The sequence below is a fragment of the Mauremys reevesii genome, linkage group 6, assembly GCF_016161935.1.
Source record: "Mauremys reevesii isolate NIE-2019 linkage group 6, ASM1616193v1, whole genome shotgun sequence".
NCBI lineage: Eukaryota > Metazoa > Chordata > Testudines > Geoemydidae > Mauremys > Mauremys reevesii.
In genome coordinates, this window is record NC_052628.1 from 6,089,565 (window position 1) to 6,111,752 (window position 22,188).

The 22,188-nt window shown below is 46.5% G+C and overlaps 1 protein-coding gene and 2 long non-coding RNA genes across 13 annotated transcripts in view; 1 reads left to right on the plus strand and 2 right to left on the minus strand.

The window, feature by feature from the left end:
• CELF4 (CUGBP Elav-like family member 4) overlaps positions 1 to 22,188 on the minus strand; it is an 861,314-nt gene that overhangs the window by 221,076 nt on the left and 618,050 nt on the right. The window lies entirely within an intron of this gene.
• Positions 984 to 22,188, minus strand: part of LOC120408187 — a 36,164-nt gene continuing 14,959 nt past the window's right edge. The window contains exons 2-4 of one of the 2 annotated variants that reach the window (XR_005600492.1): positions 8,171 to 8,408; positions 5,986 to 6,027; positions 1,005 to 1,092 (exon numbers count right to left, since the gene is read on the minus strand). This is a non-coding gene — a long non-coding RNA (uncharacterized LOC120408187). Of the gene's footprint in view, positions 1,093 to 5,985; positions 6,028 to 8,170; positions 8,409 to 22,188 lie in introns of both variants that reach the window. The other variant, XR_005600491.1, reaches the window with a different exon arrangement.
• LOC120408189 overlaps positions 4,986 to 22,188 on the plus strand; it is a 34,642-nt gene continuing 17,439 nt past the window's right edge. Inside the window, exon 1 of the long non-coding RNA XR_005600494.1 lies at positions 4,986 to 5,071. This is a non-coding gene — a long non-coding RNA (uncharacterized LOC120408189). The remainder of the gene's footprint in view (positions 5,072 to 22,188) is intronic.

Below are 22,188 nucleotides of genomic sequence, written 5' to 3' on the forward strand. Positions count from 1 at the left end.
TGCATGGGCAGTCTGGGTAGCAATCACACATTTCCTGCATGCCTGGATAGTTAGATGCTTTTCAAAGATTTGCAGTGGGCAGTTTTAGCCAGGCATCCTCTCATCTTTTATAGCCACACTCCTTATGTTGAAGCCATTAGCAATATCTCTAAACTCCCTTTCAATCATGTTTTCCAGTGGCTGTTCAGTGCATTGAGGTACCTTTTATGGTTGAGATGACACTTTCATTATCCGCGGCTATTTTCAGTGGTTTATCACTTTCCCCCAAAATTACCTTTGGGGGTTGAAATTTTCTCACGCTTTCTTATTCACAGTCCAAAAGTGAATTTATTTGGAAAGTTGGAAGATAATCTCTTTGACCATTTTTGAGTTCTCTGAGTTTGAAAAACCACTGGGGTTTTGCCATTAAAAAGAGAATCAGCTGCTTATTTTCATGCTCAGATCATTCAAACATTGTTTGGATGGAAAACTGTGTGCTTACCATGTACACAGGCCTCAGTGAGATATGCCTGCTAAATGTCATACAAATTGGTTAAGAAATGAAAACGTTAGACATGATGGGAACCAACAGACTGGCCCTGCACAATGGGATCATATTAGTCAGAGATGGAAAATATCCTTCGAGATATGAATGTGCAAACACGTCACACTTGCTGTTGGCTCTGTTGCTTTGAATTTCCTGACTTTTCTGCACTTAAAATTCCATCCGTAATACTGCATCAACCAATGTATTTTTTTTTTTTGGTATTTAACAAACTAAGTAATCAAGTACAACACAAGAATAATCAAATATGTAGGCAAAAGTAATACAGATATTTTTGAAATGTACTAAACATGTTTCAGAGTTTTTCAGCTTGTCTGCTTTCAAATAATATATTCAATACTAATAATCACCCAGTTTATTTTGGCTGATTGACTACAGGAATAGCTGAAACTATGACATTTCCAATCACCTCTTCATTTAATTTTTAAGCAAAGAAAACACATATTGACATGTTTATCATCTCAGTAGTTAAGCCAGTTAATCTTCACAACAAGTGTGCAGGCATTATCATGCCGGCCGAAAATCCTGTCTGGTTTATGATTTTGTACCTATCAAGAGGAAAATAAACATGCAGATTAATTCAGTTTAGGTTAGTCTCTATGAGCCTGATGCAAAGCCCATTGATTGGATCTCTTTCTGTTAGCTTCAGTGGACTTTCAATCAGGCGCTAGGGGCTGATTTTATGTTCAGTGACCCTGCTGCTTAGGTTATTGATGACAAGGTTTCAGACACTTTCAAGTAACTTGAGTTGCCAAATCCTTTAAGACACAAAATGATCACCTTGGCTCATAAACTTTTGTAAAACATTCAGCCTCCAAAATAATGGCTAGAGTTAAGTGGATCCTTCAAAAGATGTTGCACATTCCCTTGAAACTTCTGAATGGATTTTCTTTAGCCCATCCTAAGGGCTTTGTCTACACGGAGAGCTAATGCGTGGCAAGCCTCTGTAATCTAGATTGCCATGCGCTAACCGGCTATGCGGACACTAAAAGTTCTTTGCTGGGTGAAAAGCAAATACACCAAAGTGCACTGCAGACCTTCAGTGTGCGGAAGCAGGATCTGCTGGTGTGCTACAGATTCACAGCCCGGCTTGCTGTGCATGAAACCTCCACATAGACACGCCTTTAGTTTTATGCTGCATTCAGTGGAGGCCCCTCCTGATTTACAACAGCATAAATGAGACAAGGATGAAGCCCTAAACCTACATACTGGGGATCAAGGCCTGAGTTCAGCAAGGTTAGGGTGACCAGATGTCCCATTTTAGGCAGGACAGGGCCTTTTTTTAAGGTCCTGTCCTGGCCGTCCTGACTTTTTTGACAAAAATTTGCTCTTGCCAGCTGATGGGGTAGGGTGGGACCCCTAGCGGGCACGGAGGAACATGCAGGGGGAGGAGCGAGTGGCAGCGCCAGCCCTGTGCTGGAGGGAGGGCTAGGGAGAGCGGCTCTGGCCAGCCGGCCCACCCCATGTGCAGAAGAGAGAGGAGGACCTCGGGAGGCCCCACGCACGGGCAGGGGGCTCAGATGACTAGCCCCGCAGACGAGCAGGGGGACTCGGAGGACCAGCCCTGTGTGCAGGGGGGAAAGAGGGCCATGTAGGATGGAGGGAGGGAGGGTCACGGGGGCAGCGGGAGGGCTTTGAGGACCAGCCCCCCACACGGCGGGATGGTGGGGGGGCTGGGGCCAGCCCTGAGGGAAGGAGGACCTCAGTCCAGCTCTGAGCCAGCGGAAGGCAGGGAGGGCTTGGGCCTAGGTTTGGCAACTCTCCAGAATTGTCCTGGAGTCTCTAGGAATTACAGATTAATCTTTAATTAAATATTATGTCCTGTGATGAAACCTCCAGGAACACATCCAACCAAAATTGGCAACCGTACTTGGGCTGGCTGTGTGTGTGAAGGGGGAGGGGGTGTGGTTCAGGCCGGCCCAGGGGGTCCCATTTTCCCTTTGGGAAAATATGGTCACCCTAAGCAAGGTACTTGAACATGCACTTAACTATATCCCTCTTCAACAAATCACCTAAGAATGTGCAAAAAGAACGAGGAGTGCTTGTGGCACCTTAGAGACGAACACATTTATTTGGGCATAAGCTTTTGTGGGCTAAAACCCACTTCATCAGATGCACGGAGTGGAAAATACAGTAGAGAGGTGTACATTTTTCATTTTAAATCTGTGGAACTGAAATGCTTGGCTGAACAGAGGTGTTTGCTGAACTGGGGTCATAAGGGGCTTTTCCAAATCCCAGTGAGTGAAGTACAGAAAGTCTTTCTACTAACTTCAGTGGGCTTTGGATTAGGTTCTAAATTAGATGCCAGCTTACTCCATCCTGTAGTACGATATGGTGTATTTAACGCTTCCTTTTAAGAGGCTCTGAGTTCAAATGAATATAAATACCCAGTGGTCATTCTCTTTATTAAACAGGATCTACACAAAGGACTAATCATCTAGTTGTCTTGTTGTCCATTCTAATTATGGTGTCTGGTGTGAGGAATCCCTGGTACCTCCTAGCTTGGGTTGAAAACAATTAGTCCACAGGTTTCTGTTTGTCCTTTTATTGTTATCATTACTGCAATTAATAAACTTTGCCTCCCCATCGTGACACTCTACAGACGTGCGTGTTACAAGAAAAAGGAGAGTAAAGGGGAATGGTGCATTTTATCTATTTCACGCCACTCTGCTGCTACCCCTTGGATGGGATTTGTTTTGTATATCAGGGCAGGGAGCTCAAAGATTGTAAAGCGGGGAAGGAGATTAAAAAAAATGCTCAAAAATGTTTGTGGTAATGGAGGCTGCTGTCAACATTTCTCAAGAACAGGCCACGTAGAAACCTAGAAGAGGGGCCCTGGGGAGTGATTTATAGTACAGACTGATACAGTAAACGCAATTTGTTTTAATTAAGGCAATGGGTTATTGCATAATTCACATTGTGCCAGCTAAAATGACCGCACACGGCAGTTTTGGAGAATTACAAGTCGTTCTCATAAATTCCATTAACTGTAATGCAGCAAATGTTGCAGGAAATAGAGAGAGAGACACACACACACACACAGAGAATGTTCCATGAAGAAGCATAAATGAAGCATTCTGGGTTCTCACAAGTTTACATTAAAACGAACTCTGCCATGTTGTCTTCGCTGTTCAGCCGCCTTATATTGCTAAACATATTCTCTCATTCGCCAACCCCAACCTACTTACCGAACTCGCAAATGTGATTAGTGCTTGAGACCCTAGACCAATACTACAATGACAACACACTGCCTACCTCAAAGAATGGGCGGGGAAAACCCCCCCACAAGCTGCATTTCTATAGGTTCTAATACTGAAGCCTGCCACCAGCAGACCATGTAATCCAGCAAGATTTTCAAACGTTGATCACTGGTTTTGGGTGCCCAGTTTGAGACAATGAATGTGCCAAATCTTGGTGCTTGCCTTGTTGTCTGTAACCAATAGTCTAATCAGTATGGGAAAATGTTATGTGGCCATGTAATTAAAGACTGTATCATAACACATTCATACATACAACTGGGCAAAATTGCCTGAGTCACCTTAATTCTGGCATTGCCTAATTTTTCCACCCCGACTTTGCAACATTATCTTTCTTTCTTTCTTTCTTTCTTTCTTTAACAAAATATTTATCTGTGTAATAAGGTTCTTCGGGATCCTTCAAATAACAGATATCATTTCTCTCTAAGCAGTTATCATTTAGAAATGGGCATTCAATGCTTTTGAGCTACTTTTGTTCCAGAAAACTGAAAGATGAAATCAAATGCTTAAAAAAAATGACACCACTGAAAGAAAGAAAGAAAGAAAGAAAGAAAGAAAGAAAGAAAGAAAGAAAAGCTGTTTGAAATCTCAGATCAGTAGTGGAATTCATGAATAGGTTTAACAATTCAACATGTTCAGTAGTGAATCAATAACAACCTAGTGTTTGTTAGTGTCTGACTCCTAAGACAAATGGGCCAGTAGATAAGAGAGGATGGGTATAGCTGTACGTGGGGCTGTAAAGTGTGACGAATATTATATGGAGGCTGCTGATGTGTTGTTGCACACAACAGCAGCATCCTGTCAGGTATGTTCTAAGCTCTATGAGTCTGACCCAATACCCCCCGAAGTCAGTAGAAAGATTCCCACTGGGAGCATGAAATCATAGGACGGTCTCCTGCTATAATTTCGATCAGACCTTAAATGCACGCACTGCTCCTGCTATAGAAGTACTAACGTAGTTGTCATGTTCTGGCAACACCCTCCATTTTTGGCAGTGTTGTGCAGTGGTGCAAAGGGACCATAGTGAGTAGGAAGGTGATTGGGCAGGATCTGGCCATAATAATTTATATTATGAATGTCTTCATGATTTGCAGATTCCAGAGGGACAAATCCCACAGTCCTTACCCCGTCCTTTCTCAGGTCAAAATCCCAGTGAAACCGCTTGGCATTCTGCCTGAGTTACAGTGGGACTACAGAATCTGGACCAGATATGGATGGCTGGAGTTTGCAGTGGTGTAGCTGTGTTGGAGGGCGTGTAAGTGACATGTTGGTAAGTGGGTGAGAGTCTAAGTAAGTCTGGAGGACTCTAAGGAAGTTTAAGTGAGTCTGGAGGATACCTTGCTGGTGTGAAATGTTTGCTGAGAGGGCTGCAAGAAGTGTTGATTCTCTCTAGACTGACTGTTATCTTTAGCGTGTCACTTCCCCTCCCTGTGCCTCTGTTCCCATGTTACCAATTGATTTAGACTGGGTTGGGCAAACTTTTTGGCCTGAGGGCCGCATCTGGGTATGGAAATTGTATGGCGGGCCATGAATGCTCGGTGGGGGGGGATTCTATGGGGTGTAGCATGGGGCGGGGGGCTCTATAAGGGATGCTACTGAGGTGGGGAGACTCATAGGGTGTGGTGTGTGTGGGGTTGAGCTCTACAGTGGCGGTACTGGGGACTCTTAGGGGCCCTGCCGGCAGTGACACCAAGACAGCCGTACTCGGCCCTGCCACGGGCAAAGGCACCCTAGCTGGGACGGGTGCGGCCCCTGGGTGGCTTCCAGGCTCTCGAAGGTGGGGCCGTAGGAGACTGGGAGGGGATTGGGCGTGGCTGCCGCGTAGGGGGGGTGGGGCTGCTGCCTCTGGGCGGGGTCCCGATCCTAGAAACAGCGCAGTGAAGTCGCGCCTGCACAGTGTGGCTCTGCGTGCCGGAAGATGGTGCCCATCAAGGGAATTGTGAGTCGGGGGCTGGGGAGTGCTGGGCGGGTGGAGCGGGGCAAGCCCCCGACCCCGCTCCCCGGCCGGAGCGCCGGAGCGGGGCAAGCCCCCGACCCTGCTCCCCGGCCGGAGCTTGAGGGCCAGATAAAAGCGTCGGACAGGCTGGACGCGGCCCGCGGGCTGTAGTTTTCCCATCCCTAGTTTCGACTGTCAGCTCTTGGGGATATGGACTGTCTTTCAGTCTGAGTCTGCACAACGCTTACCACAATGGGGTCCTGATCATGACTGAGGCTTCTAACACGACCCTACACAAATGGATAATAATAATAATAATAATAAATAAAAAGTAAACTTTGGCGTCTGTGTTCTGTTCCCTCCTACCCCAGCCTCTCTTTGCTGCACTGTCAGTTTTCCCCTGGCCATTGCTCTTCCCTTTTGGAAGGTCCCAGCTGCAGCTGCCTTTGAGCAAAGTCCCCTTGCTGCATTATACATGAGTTTGGAAACAGGAGGAGTCTGCTCTGAATTCCATTTAGCCTCGTGAACTTTTGCCGGTGAATTTCAGGCCGATTTGGCGGAATAAAGCTGAAGTTTGAATTATTGAAACTACAGGGGGGCGCTTTGGATCTCTCTCCGTAAAAGGCAGAGAGAGAGAGAGAGAGAGAGAGCGCATTTTATTTTCAGCCTTATTAAAACTTGTCTATCGAGGGGAAGTCGATCTTTTCAATTGCTCCAAATCCCCAGAGAAATCTCCCACTGATCCTTAACATGCCAAACTTGCAATCCTGGAACAATTTGAAACATGCAACATCTGAACATTTCAAACTCCTCAGATGCCACTTAAAGGCAGCACAGTCCACCCACGACTCCCTGCAAAGTCACATGGCACCACTACCCATACCACACAGACCTACATGTTGGTACTGAGGGAGAAAGGCTATGCCAGCCGGAGGCCACCTCCCCTGTGGTCACTTCAGTTCTAAAACTGCCTTGCGTTCTCAGTGGACGACTAGAAATGGGGTCTTGGGCTTCCCATGTTTTCCTACAGGGATGCACGAGTATGAGGCTGGCAAGTGGTTTGACCATCAAGGGTTTTACTGAAAGCCTGATATACCCAATGCTCAGGGGACAGGCTGATGATTACCAACTCTTTTCTATGGGTCAGCTGAGGACAGGCAACAATGGAAATACTGCTAAGGTTCCAGCTCTTAATTCTTAGATGTCCTTAACTTCCCCATCTCCACTTCCTCACGCAGCCCCCTGAAGAGCTCACTGTGGGGCCCAGTTCTTTGGGTGGACTCTCCACAGTGTCCTACATGCCTTTTAGCATGGTGCGTCTCTGGGCTCCATACTGGTTCTGCCTTGGCTACCGAGATGGCTCAGAGATGCCCTCCCCTGTTTATTCCTGATGCCAGGCAAAAGGTTGCAGTTGGAGGATGCAAGTTGAAGAAACGGGGCTTTATGGCTGAGGAGGCAGCAAGGTAGGCTCAGATAGACTCCTCCTTCCTTACCTCCATGTGCTTCTCCAGTCCTTTGGAAACTGGCCAGTCCTGATGCTTTGCTTTAAAACACTGCAAGCTTTGGCCACTGCCCTGAAACTTGATGCAACCTGAGCAGAGGGAATGACCGTGGACACAACTTCCGGCATGAGTCATGGGTGTAAGCCAGCATTGCCTGCTTGCCTAGCAAAGTGTGTGCTTCTGAATGCACAATATGGGAATCTGAACAAAGCTCTTGGTCTGTAGGGGACAATCCTACCCAAGCTGATGATGACTTAGATGGGACCTTTTACCGAATTCAGGGCCCCATTGCACTAAGGGCAATCCAAAGACACAGTGGGAGATAGCCCCTACCCCGAATAGCTTACAGTCTAAATAGACAAGAAAGATAAATGGTGGGAGAAAGTAAGTATTATTATTCCCACCCTACAGGTTGGGAATTGAAAAAAGAGATTAAGCAGCTCGCCCAAGACCACACAATCAGGAATGAAATCCATTTCTCCGAACTCCCAGTCTAGCAACTTAGCCACAAGCACAATCCTTTGCTGGAGAGGTGAACATGGCTGCTGTGTCGGCCCAACTGTGATAGGGCCTTTCCTTTGGGCGCAGCCATCTCGTGGTTTGGGCAGGCAACTCCAGACTTTTTGCAGCCGAAGTGCAATGTGAGTTTTGAATCCTTCTGGGTTCAACCCAGGGCAGAGGAGACATGAGGAGACAACCCTCTCTAGTGGGATCCACCAGGAAACTCTCAGCGGTTCGAAAGGAATTCTCTACCTATCTAAGCAATTCCTGTACAGGCAAAACCACTCTGCTGGGCTGAAACACTCTCTCTAAGCCTAAGGGGACAGAAATGGATCACGGAGGGGAATGCTGGAGGAGGGGCAGGCTGCGAGCCACAGAGACAAAAGACAACATGGAGTCCAGCAATCAGAAGGTATCGACTAAGTCTTACCTGGACTTTAGCATTAGCTGTTCAAAGATGATGAGCGCAAGATTAGCAGCCTTTGTTTTCAGATCTTAGTGGCCTCCATTCCCTGGCCTGGAGTTATTCTTTATCTCAATTGCCAGCTTTGCATGTCATTCAGTTCAACTTAATCGCAAGGATCCACAAATCAAGCGATTTCAGGCTGAGGGCTCTGGCTTACAAAGCCTTTTGCACGTCAGCAAATAGGATTTTCTTGCACTTCCTCCTGGACTTAACAAAGACATTTGCTCTCAGTTTACAGCATTTACATAGTGCAGCTTGGGCATTCCACAGGGCTGTTTGTATGCACATCTCTTTGATGTTAAAAGGCCCACATGAACGAGTATGGATTAGTACTGCAAATGCAAGCTACGCCCAGGTCAGAGGCTCAGCTTATTAAACTGCCAAGCAGTTATAGAGAGAGTCACAGCCAGAGCCTCAGCTGGTACAAAGGACTGTCACCCAAGAATGCCGATTTATACCAGCTGCGGATCTGTCCCTCACATTCAGCTCTAAAATAGAAGGGAGCTCTGGTGAAACATTCTCCTCACTCAGCTTTCTGCATTGTCTCCGCTACGCTCCATACTCATCGAAGAGTTGAGTAAAGGGGGTGGGGAGGTCCAGCCATAGTGTTTAAATCTGGATGCAAATCCAGATTTTGAATGCCTCCCTTCCCCCCAGAATTTGGAGTGTGTTTGGGTTTAGGTTTTTTGTTCAGCCCATTATAAAGAAATGCACCGCTTCCGAACTTCAGATCTGGAAACACATCTGAGCACCCTCAGAGTCCAGAGGGTTTGGGGATTTGGGATTTTGTTCTGGGATCCTCTCTACTGTTAAGTGGGTTCATGTCATGTTAGCACGGATAAGTAGTGAGACGCAAGCCTCAAAGATTTGTTTTGTATATGAAGCTAGAATATCAGCAGAACAATGGCCCTTCGAGTACAGTATTCTTATATCTCTAGCAGAAATTAATGCATCAGAGGAATGTGTAAGATTCCACAAAATGCACTATTATTAAGACCTTCACTTTTAACAGTGAGAGCTGAGATTCCCCAGTGTTTCTACATATTTGCCATGTCTGAGGTACCACATGGCACCTGCTTGCTTTGCAGTGGTGACCTTTGTAAATGTGCAATACTGCATTAGGGAGAGGTGGGGCAGATGATTTACGTAGCTGCCGGCATACTGTCCAACTGCCTGACTGTCTTTCTTTTAGAATTAATTACCCACCACTAAAATTCAGCCACTTCTGGGGTGGATTGTGGCAGCTGTTTACCACCTCACACTAACAAGACATGAGAGCTTAGGGCAACAAGCAAGGCAGGATTCTGTATCCAGTTGCCATGGCCACATGACAAAAAGGGAAATATAGGCTGGCAGGATAGACTCATCAAACTGGAATTTGGCCAGGACACGGGAGCTAACTCTCTTACAGTTCCCCAAAGTGCTATGGTATTTTTAATGGCCACAAGCCCCTGTTTATGTGCTATAGTCCATTCCAACAAGTTGGGGATTGAGCTGTTACACGGTATCTCTGAAAACGGCCTTCTACAAAGTTGGAAGCTTCATTTGTTGCCACCATTTGAGATTAAAAAGACAGAAGATGAGTTGTTATTGCGTCTCGCTGTCTTTGGAGAATGATAGCATTTTATTCTAATAGATCGGTTTGTCTCTTTCTGGTGATGTGTGCAAACAGCTCATCGGGAGCAACCCTGGGTAAATGAATGACTGACTGATTTAGAAACCCTCTGTCATGAACTAGAAAAGCCAACTGGTGCTGAACGTCGCCGCTCCAGCCTCAGCAACTCATCCCAGCAGATGCACAGGCGAATCGGAGACTGAAGAAGAAACACATCAGCGAAACTTGTTCACACGAATCTCTGCAAACTGAAACGTCTCTGTTCCAGCTACCTCTAAAAGCTACCTCTGAATATTGTCCAGTGGCAACACATAGACCCCGAGGCCACAAATTGTTCGGGGTAATAGCTGGTTTTAAAAAAAAAAAAACCCGACTGTCTTCATTTTCTATCCGCCTGCAATTCAAAGGGACGGTCAGCGGTTTGGAGGCTGAGGGTTCAACGGTCAAACTGAACGGGAGGAAACAAAAGCAATTGTGTTTTAATAAAAGCTAAAGCGGAGGTCGAGGATCAACTTCCCATTGTGCCTCTGAAAATCTTACCCTGAATAGTTACATGAAAAGGGAGGGGTGTATGGAATAAGGAAGTGTTAATGGCTGATTCCTCCTAAAGTATGATTCTACGAGAAAACCAACCCATCCCTTTTATACCATGCTCATCACCATGTATGAAGAAGAATCAGTTGATTATCTCCTCTGAGCTCTCCTGCCCACTTATCTATTGGGAAGAATGGATTACAACAGACAGAATAGCTCATTAGTTTGTTGGGGTTCATGTATATTCCCATCATTGAACTCCTCCTACTTCTTGTAACACCCAAAGGCCAGAATCAGGGCCCATTGCGCTGGAGACAAGCCCTGCCCTGGAGAGTTTACTACAAGGTACAGAGATCAGGTCTCTTGGCTGTGTGCGTGAGGAGATGCCTATGATCTCTTTAAAACTGCAAAGCAGGAAGCTGCCTGGGGAAGGTTCTAACCGAGCGAAGCAAAGAGAGCGAGACAGAGTAGCTTTAACAATCACCAGGGCCGCCCAGAGGATTCAGGGGGCCTGGGGCAAAGCAATTTCAGGGGCCCCTTCCATAAAAAAAAATTACAATACTATATTCTCGTGGGGGCCCCTGCGGGGCCCGGCGCAAATTGTCCCACTTGCTCCCCCCCCATGGGTGGCCCTGGGAAAAATAAACCTTCCGCATCTCGGCACAAACCCAGTTTTGAGAAAACTTCTTTACAAGGTATCACTGGTTCTCAGCATCAGCTAGTGCTAAACGGCACTAAAGCTCATTAAAAGGGTTGGACAAATATGTGCCGTCAAAACTGTTTCTGGATCGAAAACTAGGGGTTTTTAAAAAGCAGAAAAAAATCATGGACAACGTCTGCTTTCCTTCAAAATTTGTTGTGGTTTTTTTTAATTGAAAAGCTGAAATTAGTCTGTCAAAACCTGAATATGGTTTGGGGTTTCAGAAGTGTGTGGCCAAATATCTGCTGCTTGCTGTGTTTGACTGTTTAAAGAAACAATAAAAAAATTCTGCTTAAAAAAAAATCCAAAACTTTTTGAACCACCTCAGCTTGTGACCAAACACCTGAGCCCATCCAGGCAGAGATTCTTCCAGGTTTCTGATACTCTGCTGGCTTCCTTGACTCATATCTGTCTCCATAACTTTGGGTTCATTTAGGTTAGAATATAAGAACAGCCATAGTGGGTCAAACCAAAGGTCCATCCACCCCAGTATCTGTCTACCGACAATGGCCAATGCCAAGTGCCCCAGAGGGAGTAAACCTAACAGGTAATGATCAAGTGATCTCTCTCCTGCCATCCATCTCCACCCTCTGACAGAGGATAGGGACACCATTCCTTACCCATCCTGGCTAATAGCCATTAATGGATTTAATCTCCATGCATTTAGCTGTTTCCTAGAGTTTGGCTCCATGGGGTCCCTCACAAACTGGAGACAGTTACTGTGGGTTTGTCTTTAGTATAGCTTATGTACATACTCCACGAACTAAGCATTTGAGCTTGTTCCAGAATCTGGGATGAGCCTATGCTGTGAAAACTGAAATGCTCAAAATAGCACATGCATGTGAATGGACACAGGGTGCTAAAATTCAATTAATCCAGGGGTTCTCAAACTGGGGGTCGGGACCCCTCAGGGGGTCACAAGGTTATTACTGGGGGCTGCGAGCTCACAGCCTCCACCTCAAACCCCGCTTTGCCTCCAGCATTTATAATAGTGTTAAATATATAAACAAGTGTTTTTAATTTATATGGGGGGGGGGTCGCACTCAGAGGTTTGCTATGTGAAAGAGGTCACCAGGACAAAAGTTTGAGAACCACTGAATTAACCCCTCTGGAGCCTCAGGGAATGTAGGGGGGGGGTCTCCCTTGGTAGAAGGGAAGGAGATAGGTGGTGTAGGATATTGCTCTTCTCATGTGATCCCTCCCCCAGTGACTAATTTTAAATGAAGCTCCCCTCCCCTGACATGAATCTCCCTATGGCACTGAAATTACATATACACTATAATTTGGCATTTGAGAAGTGAAAGGGATGGGAGCCCTAATGGAAAAGCTAACAGTTTGGCTCTTCTGCAAGCCTCAAACTGCTGAATGAGCTTTAGGGTAGGGCAGGCTGTGCCTCCCAAACAGCCTGGCTCTGCCCCTATCCGACCCCCACCCACTTCCTGTCCCCTGACTGTCCCCCTCAGAATCCCCGACCCATCCTGCTCCTTGTCCCCACCGTCCCCAGACACCCCCACCACCACCCCGACCCTATCCACCCCCGCTGAGTCCTGACAGACCCCCAGAATGCCCACAATCCAACCCCATTCCCTGCCCCTGACCGCCCCCAACCTCTGCCCCCTCCCTGTCCCCGGGACTCCCTGCCCCTTAGCCAGTCCGCCCTCTCACCCGGAGCCTCAGCGCATCGAGGAGCTTCGCTCGACAGAGGCAGCGTGTCTCCGGCGGGGCCCGAGCCCCTTCCCGCTCAGAGCCACGTGGTCAGGGGGCGGAGCCCGAGCCCCACCCCACTCAGAGCCGCGTGGTCAGGGGGCGGGGCCTGAGCCCCTTCCCGCTCAGAGCCGCGTGGTCAGGGGGCGGGGCCCGAGCCCCTCCCCGCTCAGAGCCGCGTGGTCAGGGGGCGGGGCCAGAGCCCCTCCCCACACAGAGCCGCGTGGTCGGGGGCGGGGCTGGGAGCTCCACGCCGAGCTCAGGCCCCGCCGGAGCTGTCCGGGATGTTGCTGGATGGGCCGAGGCTCCAGGAGAGGGGAGGGGAGCAGACAGGGCCGGGGAGGGAGCCTCAGCCATGCTCGCGGGGGCCCCTGCGGAGCCCGGGGCAAACTGCCCCACTTGCCCCCCCCTCGGGGCGGCCCTGACAATCACACTGGTTTCCGCACGCTAATAAAGCTCCTTGTTCAGTGTGAGAAGAGAAGAACTCTGTCTGTGATTCTTTACCACTGCCACATGTTGGTTTCTCCCGCTCCTAACCCACTGATGTCAGTCTGCGAAGCAGTCAGCTACAGAATGACATAGGTGCTAAGTGCAAACTGCCAGCCCGGAGGCCTGGGTGTGTGCGCGCTTGAGATGAGGGTGGGACCAGGATAGCAATGCAGCACAATGCTGCAGACAGGTTCTGCTGCAACCCAGAACACTGCTGCAGACAGGTCAGATCTGGTAATGGAGGATTTCTCTTTTAATAGGAAAGATCTGTAGCTATATGAGATTAAAGCTGAAGTGATTAAAGCTGGACCTAAGGAGAAACCTCACTTGTATACAACTCTGTCCCTTGTTCCTGGTCACAACCTCCACTGACTGTTAGCAGACTAGATTCTATGACATGCAGCTGAGCAGCTCTTTCCCCCTCCAATAGGGGGCGGTGTCAAACACACATTATGTTTGCAATACGCACATCACACAGTGTCACTTCAAAGCTGACCACTTTTACAAGTTGCATCCCTTCCTTTGCAGTCTGCAAAGGGAAGCGCCATTAAACATAATACAAGCTGGGCACACCCACGTATCGACCCATGCCCATTTATCTATACATCCGTGTAAACATCCCCACATACTAATACGGTAGTTGCCATACAGCCCTCCCTCAGAAAGTGGTGGGAAAGAAAGTTTTGTGAGGGATTCATTTCTCTCCTGGCGAGAAGTCGGTTTTGGCATTGAGAAAAGTTGCTTTTCTTTTACAAATAGGGCCCATTCGTTTAGGCTGGTTTTTGAGGTGTCAAACATAAAAATGAGAAGAGATGTCAGTCGGGGGCCCTGGGGGATGGGAGAGACAGAGCCTGAAAAATGCTCCCAACACGAGCGGCTTGGTTAAGCACGGAGAGCTTTGCAGCCAACTGGCTCTTCGGAGAGAAAGATGAATTTCTATCCATTTAAACGTGAATAAGGTGAGATGGAGGGAGGGGGAAAAATCCATGAAGGTGAAGAGCTCCCCCACACTCTTCCCAGTCATGATGGATGGTTTTTGCTTAAAGTCCTGAGTCTCCCTCTGAAGAAAATATCTACAGTGATTCTGATGAATAAACATCGAGATCTTCCCATCAGTGGCTTGGTGCTTGAGAGGAAGAGCTTTGCAATGTAAAGTAACTCTTTGGCTGGTGTCTCAGAATGCTGGATTGGACGGCCCGCTCCCACTCTCTGCAACAAACACAGGATTCTGCAGAGGCAGGGAAGGCACAAATCCAGACCTGCTGGGGCAATTCACCCCATGCTTGGGACAATAATCGAGTCTGAACTTGGGACCTATATTATTAACAGCGCAAGCCTCCGCAACTTCCCCTGCAGCACCATGCCCTCCTAAAATCGCTGTAGACCAGCCACTACAGGGAGACGAAGACACACTCGCTCCCCACGCTGGTTTAGATTGCAGGGAAGCAGGTATCGAGGCTGCGGTAGTGTCTTAGTGCTGTTGTGTCTCCTTGCTCTATGCGGGGTAAATGGCCAAGGGGTTGATGTCAAGAAAGATGCCTGAACCTGCCACTACACATCCCTGGTTCTGCCTCTCAAACCCCATGGGGAAGTGCCGGGAGCCCCCTTGGAGCAGGGTTGCCCAGCGCACAGCTGGTGTGGGGACCCTAGGTAACAGAACTGGAATGGTTCTACTACACATGGGGCCTTGGCTGTAAGCAGAGGAGGGGGAAAGTTTTAGCTGTTTGAAATCAAACTATTCCAAGTTAATGTGCCATTGGGAGTGATCGTTAATCATGATGAATATACATTGGTATTGTCTCCACAGACCTTTACAGCCTTTACTTGCTGTTTGTACACATTATATACTGAGGAATCCCTGAGCATTCGATAATTGCCTGGTTCTGGCCATTCCCTCTGAAGCACCTGGCACTGGCCACCATTAGAAGACAGGCGACTGGACCATTGGACTGACCCAGTATGGCTATTCTTATGTTATGTTCTGAAGTGCAGCTGCCTCTGGGGTATAACAAGACCAACAGTGTTGGCAGTGCACAGTATCACTGCACCACAGATTAGGACAGTATGTGCATCCAACTGGAACTTGGGTTGACAGAACATAATGGCTCAAATTGGATTATAGCCAGTACTGTAAAAAAACCAAACAACTGATGTGGAACTGTAACGGTATTTTTTTAATGCACACACAGAGTCAGGACTTCTGTTTTACATCTCATCGGAGAGATAGCATCTCCAGCTGCACAGCGCCTCCTAACACCACTGGAGCACTAGCTGAGTACCCCAGAGGTGACTAATGAATCACCAACACAGGTTTCAGCAGCAACCTAGTTTTCCCCTGCAACTCTCCCATTCCAGGCCTGGCCTGACTTGACATTGCTTAAGCTGATGAGATCTGACTGGCTCAGAGCTTGTGAAACTGTGCCATGGAAAAGCCAGGATTTGGCACTTCCATACACATCATAGACCTAAAATTAGACCTAAGATTTTCTTGATTTCCAAATCAACTTTCAGCAAGAAATATACCCTATAGTTCAATAGATATCAGTACTGGATATCTGCCATTGCTAAGGCTGGCTAGGACCCCTGGCCCCAATATTCCATTTCACATGGAAAGAATTTCATGTCGATGCAACAGGAAATGTCTTTGGAATGTCAAGCAATGTCTACGAGAACAAACCACACTGGTCCTTCGAGTCTCATTTCCCAGCGGTGGTGAATACCTGATGGCTCGGGGGACATCTTACCCGTCATCACTTATATTTGTTTCCAAGGAATTTAGTCCTGGTTCCTCCATTTGTACCATAGTTCTCACCTGTCCATCACTGATCTTGTCCAGTAGACCTGTGGAATGTTCTGTATACAAGTGGAGGGTAAAGAAAGATGAGCTGAATGGGAAGTATCGGGGCAATCTCAACCCTGCTTTAATGAGAACTTGCCAACCTGTTACATTTTCCTAGCAGCAAGAGCAACACCTAAGGGAGGAGGACACAGCTAGACACCTTATTAGCATGAGGTTCTAGCTTTCTGTGCATTTTGGTTCCAACTATGACCTAACTGTGAATCCGAATTTGAGTTTCATGGTTGGCCCCTCTGTCCACACTGGACAGCACCAAAATCCTGGATGTAACCTCCCCTGAACTGTAGAAGAGGTGAGCGCTGCATCCCAACTTTGCAGCTCGGGCCTGTGTCTAGTTCAGCGAAAGCATCTGAACATCTGGATGAAGTTTGCTTTGTTTGAAGTTTGCTCAATGCGACCAGTAACCACAGAGTTCAGAGATTCTACAGACGTGCCAAAGCCACAGGATGAAAAAATGGTGAGGAGGAGAACTATAAACAAGATCTATATTCTATATTCCCCCCTCTTCCCCCGCCCAGCAAATGGTGGCAGAGGCAGCAGCAGGCAAGGATGCAGATGTCCATGTCATTTGCTCCCCAGTATATCAGGAGAGTGACAAGTCAGCTCTTGGGTTTGGAATGATTTGCATTTCCGAGCCGAGGAGGGTGACAGTTTGAGTCAGTGCGACAGCAGGAAACATTTGTAGCCATATTGGCCCTTGAGAAAACATGCACGAGACAGAAAATGTGTCATCTCTTATTGGGGCCAGTGGAGAGACACCCCTGCCAACACCTGCACAAGGTGTAGGGTATCTTCTTATCTGTGAGTGGAATGGGTTAGAATAGCAAAGAAAAGAACAGAAAAAAGAATTTCACTTAATCTTGTCTGTCTATCCATCTGCCCCGTCACATCCCCTCTCTCAGTCTCTGTGGATGTGTATATTATACACACACTATTCAGTACAGTATCTTCTGAATTGACACAGACCCTTGAAGACAGAGAGACATGTCAATTAAGCAACCATCCCAGGAGACTCATGGGAACACACTGTGCAGGGAGATATCCTTTTAAAAATTCTCTTTCCCTTCCAAAAGAAGCTGATTTGCACGTTAGGGTCAAGCCATTGTTTCCATCAGCACGGGCGGTAGAGGAAACTTGTTGCATTAGCATTTTAAAAAGATATTATTTGGAAAAAACAAAGAACACTAAAGGGAAGCGGGAAACAGGATTAATTCAGGACCCCTTCCCTTTTTTTCTTGCAGCTTCTTCTTATGTCTGATGCTGGTTTACAACAATAACATTTGTTTTCCCACCGACTGCTTGTGTGCACAGAGAGACTTGAACTGGGTGCGTGGGATGGAAAGATGGGAGGATAAAAGTTAACTCTTCACGGGCCTGCTTTTTTTCTCAGCCCAAGCACATAGCTGGTTAAAAAAGGGTCAACATTTTTGTGAACGTTTCCTCCAAAATGTCATCAACTTTTTTTTCTTTAAAATTCAAAATGCTGATGAAAAATTTCATCCAAATTTTGAAACTTTTCTACCAGCCCTACTCAAGAGAGACCCCCAACGTGAAAGAGTAAGTTCACAAGGAAGCAGATGGATGGCTGAATGACTAAAGGCCTTCTGATTGGTCTTCAAGGTTGGTGGATTGTCAGCCAACATAACATAGCCTAAAAGAATGTAATTAGTCTGGTTGGAGAGACTTGCCCACTTCAGTGTTCTTCACTTCCTGTCCAAGGGATAAATCTATTGCCTAGTGAAGTCAATGGGAATATCGCCATTGACTTCAGCGGACATTATATCAGGTCCTTGACCTGATGTGTAGCATTGCCATGCTCACTTAAACTGCTGATGCATTTCAACCCAGAAGAAATCACCTCTGAGTATGGAATGACGTAAATTCTGTAGATACATAGGGTCATATTTTGGAGAAGACCTAACTCAGGCAAAAATCCCATTGCAGTCAGTCAGAGTTTTGCCTGAATAAGAACAGAATAAAACCAGGGAACTGGCTTTGTAAAACTCTTTGAGAAGCGCTGGAATGAAAAGAAGAAAGACAGCAAAATACCTCCAAAAAAAGTGCTGAGATGAATTTTGGGGCCAGTAAAGCAGAATGATGTGTGGAGAAGATCATCTAATAAGGAACTGCAGGAGATCTATGAAGAACCAAGAAGGGAAAATCCCAACAATTTCAGTAGGCAGATAGGTGTTTAGGATGACGGAAGACAGACCAGCTAAGCATCTCCTGATAGGACATCCTTTATGGTGTCTGATGTCACGGCTGACCAAGGAAATGAAGGAGGGATAGTACTGAGCAGGATTTAAGAGATTTCCATTTGAATTACCATCTCTGGGAAAAATATGCCTCTGGCAGAAAGAGGTAGGTGCAAATTGTGAGAGCAGCGAAGGACCTCTATGTCCTACAGAGCCAGGCAGGAGAAGAACAGGAGGAATAATTTTAGTTTATTTAACTATGGGGCAATTGCCAATGAAACACCAGACTGTATGCTGGAAAGATGCATTTAATCGGAGGTGAACTGTTAAAGGTGTTGCAAAGCTTTGGGGAGTTTTGTGATGTTTTCTTAGTTTGGCTTTCGTCATCTGAATTTGGGAGAGGAAGAAAAAGGAAAAAACAAGAGTTGAGCCTGTACGAAGCACAGTGTGATCTAAACAGGGTCAGTGTCTTCTGAGCTGTAGTCTCTTGGACCTGAGAGGTAGGCTGCAGCAGCTTGAGACTGTAATGTCACATTTTGATGCAAACATCCTATCAGGCCCTAACCATTACAATAACACTACTGGTATGTCTACACTGTAAATGGGAGAAGTAATTGCAGCATATGTAGACATAAATGAGCTAGCAGCTGCTTGGATATATCCCCAGGGTCCCGGACAGCCGGAGCTAGCCTGTGCAGCCTTCCATGCTGCCATAGCTTCACTGCTATTGTTACTCAAGCCAGCTTTAATCTAGCTAGATCAAAGCCAGCTTGAGTCTGTCTACATGTACTGCAATCACACCTCCCAGTTGCAGCGTAGTCAGACCCTAGTCAATGGTCATCTTTGTCCATCATATCGAGGTATCGATCTATACAATTGCTTGGCTCTGTCGATACAGCACGTGAGTGTCTCACAAACATTAAATTATCCTCACAACACCCGTCGAGGAAGGGCAATATTTTCTTCCTCCAGGTTTTACAGATGGAGTAACAGAGACAGAGTGAAATCTCTCCATCTGTCCTACACATTTCTATCTATGGTGCCTGTCGCCAGAGTATCTAAGCTCATATATGAGGCTATAAAGACACTAAAACCCCATCCACAGCTTCTCATATGTCACCTCAGAGCCAAATTCTGAGCTTAGGTGCACCAGTGGAAATGCAGAGCAACCCCACTGACCTCAGCAGTGTTCCTCTGGATTTACACCGGCGCAGCCGACATGTTCCATGGAGCGAAGCTCTTTTAAAGAGCCAATTTTGTGCTATTTAAAAATGCATTTTCCATAATGTCACCTAGTTAATTAGGCAGGTGACAGCTGCACAAGGCAGTGCCAAACCCTGCCAGCTACCTCCATGCAGGAGAGCACAGAGAACAACGTGGGTCTACTCTGACCTCCTTTGACAGTGCATAGGGAGCTTGTAATAGAGGGAATGGGAATAATGGACTAATGACAAACATACACTAACTTACTGACTTCAGTCCAGTGGGGCTGTGTAAATGTCTCCGCAAGAAGAATTCAGCTCTTAGATGAAACCACATTCCCAAAAGACCCATCATCATAATGGACATTCTCAGTGTAGAGGCCAAGGGCTGAATGGCCAGAAAATTTACTTATCCAGAGGAGATTGTCAAAGTTAGGGTGACAGGCAGCAGCATGGGGGAGCTTGCACTGCCACTGCCCAGGCTGTAGCTCAGTAAAGGTCTTCTGTCTCCGGGACTGTCAGTCCAACACTTTCCACTAACTCTGAATTCATTGATCAAAAATGTATGGAAAGAAAAAGTGCAGGCTATAAAATGTCCCCCCATTGTTCCTGCCAACAGGGGAAGGAGATTCAGATCCTGCTAATTCCACTCGCTCTCATTGCAAAGCAAAAACATATATAGGTTTTTTCTCTCATCCAGTGGCAGCTATTTCTGTGTGAATCAATTTTATATTCCAAAAGGAAGAGAGAGAGAGAGAGAGCAGAAAGCTGAGTGCCAGTGGCCATCATCCAGATATTTTTGGCTTGTTCTTTTCCCCCATTCCAAGAAAGTCAAAGTAAAACAGCTTGTCAGATCCTGGCCTCAGACTCCTCCTACATTCTGGGACTGGCTTGTTGGGAAATATGACTAGGAAGGGGATTAGCATCTGCATTGTCCATCTAGTGTCCTGGGAAAGAGGTTGATTTTGCTTGGGAGAGGCAATGGTAGATAGGCCAATGTTTGTCTCTGTCTCCATCTTCTCTGTGATCTGTCCTTTCAATGCTATCACTGAGTGGGATTTTCAAAACCCTGACGCTGATCCCTTTGAAGTCAATAGTAAAACTCTTGTTAACGTCAACGGGAGCAGAGTTAGGCCAGCATTGCTGAGTGTTGTTGAAAATCCTGCCTGCTTTCACAATGAATGTCCCATTGTACCTTTCTCTCTCCTGTCTATTGAAGACGGGCAAGACAAAAAGCAATTCATATCCACACCCAATCACTGTAACTTGGACCCATCTATCCTGTTCCTCCAACCATCTTGTCATAGGAGTAAGACCCAAATACCGAGCCATAGACAAACCAATCTATTTTGGGCTTAGCCAACAACTCCAGAGGTAACAGTGCCTGAGGTTTAATGATGGCTCCTATGAATAGCAATTTTGATATGAAAAATATCTTCCTTCCTGGACTGATATGTGTGGAGCAAGTGGGGAAATTCCAGAAGCCAAAAGATTTGGGATACAATTGGACTTGACATCTTCGTTTAGCCACATCTTGATTAATGAATTAGGGCCTGATAAAACAAAAGGTTACTTTCACTTTGAAGTCAATGGGAGAACTCACATTCAAAGTTAAGCATGGGCTTAAGAGCTTTGATGGATCAGGGACTAGAGAACTCAACATCTTGCAGTCTTGCGCTGCAGTTGGAGGTGTGACAAAATAGCAATGAAGACATGCCAGCATGGGCTTCAGTGCAGGCTATACAAGCCCAGTTGAAACCCTGGGTATGTACTTTATTTCTTTTAGCCCGTGCTGGGATCTATGTCATCTTGTCAGCTGTGCTAGCTAGATTAAAGCTAGAGAGGATTTGCCAGCCCATGCTGCAATCACATCTTCCAACTGTGGGGTAGACAAACCCTCAGTTAGCAATGGCCTACCAGCAGCTGATGAATGGAGAAGTCATGTTTGTTTGCAACTATTTCAGAAAGAAGAACTTGCTCAAAATTTAGTACAGCAGAGTTTCCCTAGGAAATGAAATATAATAGTCTCGGCTTTCAATATACTCATGCGCTCACACAAGTAGTCCTTGCTTACTATTCATTTTAATGAGACTGTTGCAGTACTCAAGCGAACAAGGGTTGAAGGACTGGGCCCTACAACTCTATCACTAAGAATGTGTTGGGGTTCCCCTGAGATCTCTTCCACTTGGTTCTCCAAGAACTCAGTTCAAGTCCAATCTTGTCACACAGGTTGCTTTATTTGGCATAAAGCAAAGCTATGCTGAGTTGATCAGACTCAAGCCTAGGGGATGGGTATAGGGTGTACCTCACATCCAAAGTTACACAGCAAACCTCTTCTTTTATATTCGTTTACATATTACACTGCATTTACTATACATTGCATCACACATTTTGGGATTGGCTTTGTCACTTTGTAGGAACCAATCCCAGTACAGCACGTACTGTCCATCCACGACTTACTCGTTACCTCATCTTACGTTCCAGGCTTCTCTTACCTATTGTTATCTTGTCCATTGTCAATTATTCCCTGGGTGTTCTCCCTTAGCTTAGCTAATACAGACATTCTGTCTCCAGCCTGCTGATCCATTTACCCCCACTCACCCTGTCTCCCAAGAAATGAGACCTCACTCATGGCCAATGACTCACGTCAAACAAGTCAAATACAATGCAGTGTATACTCAATGCA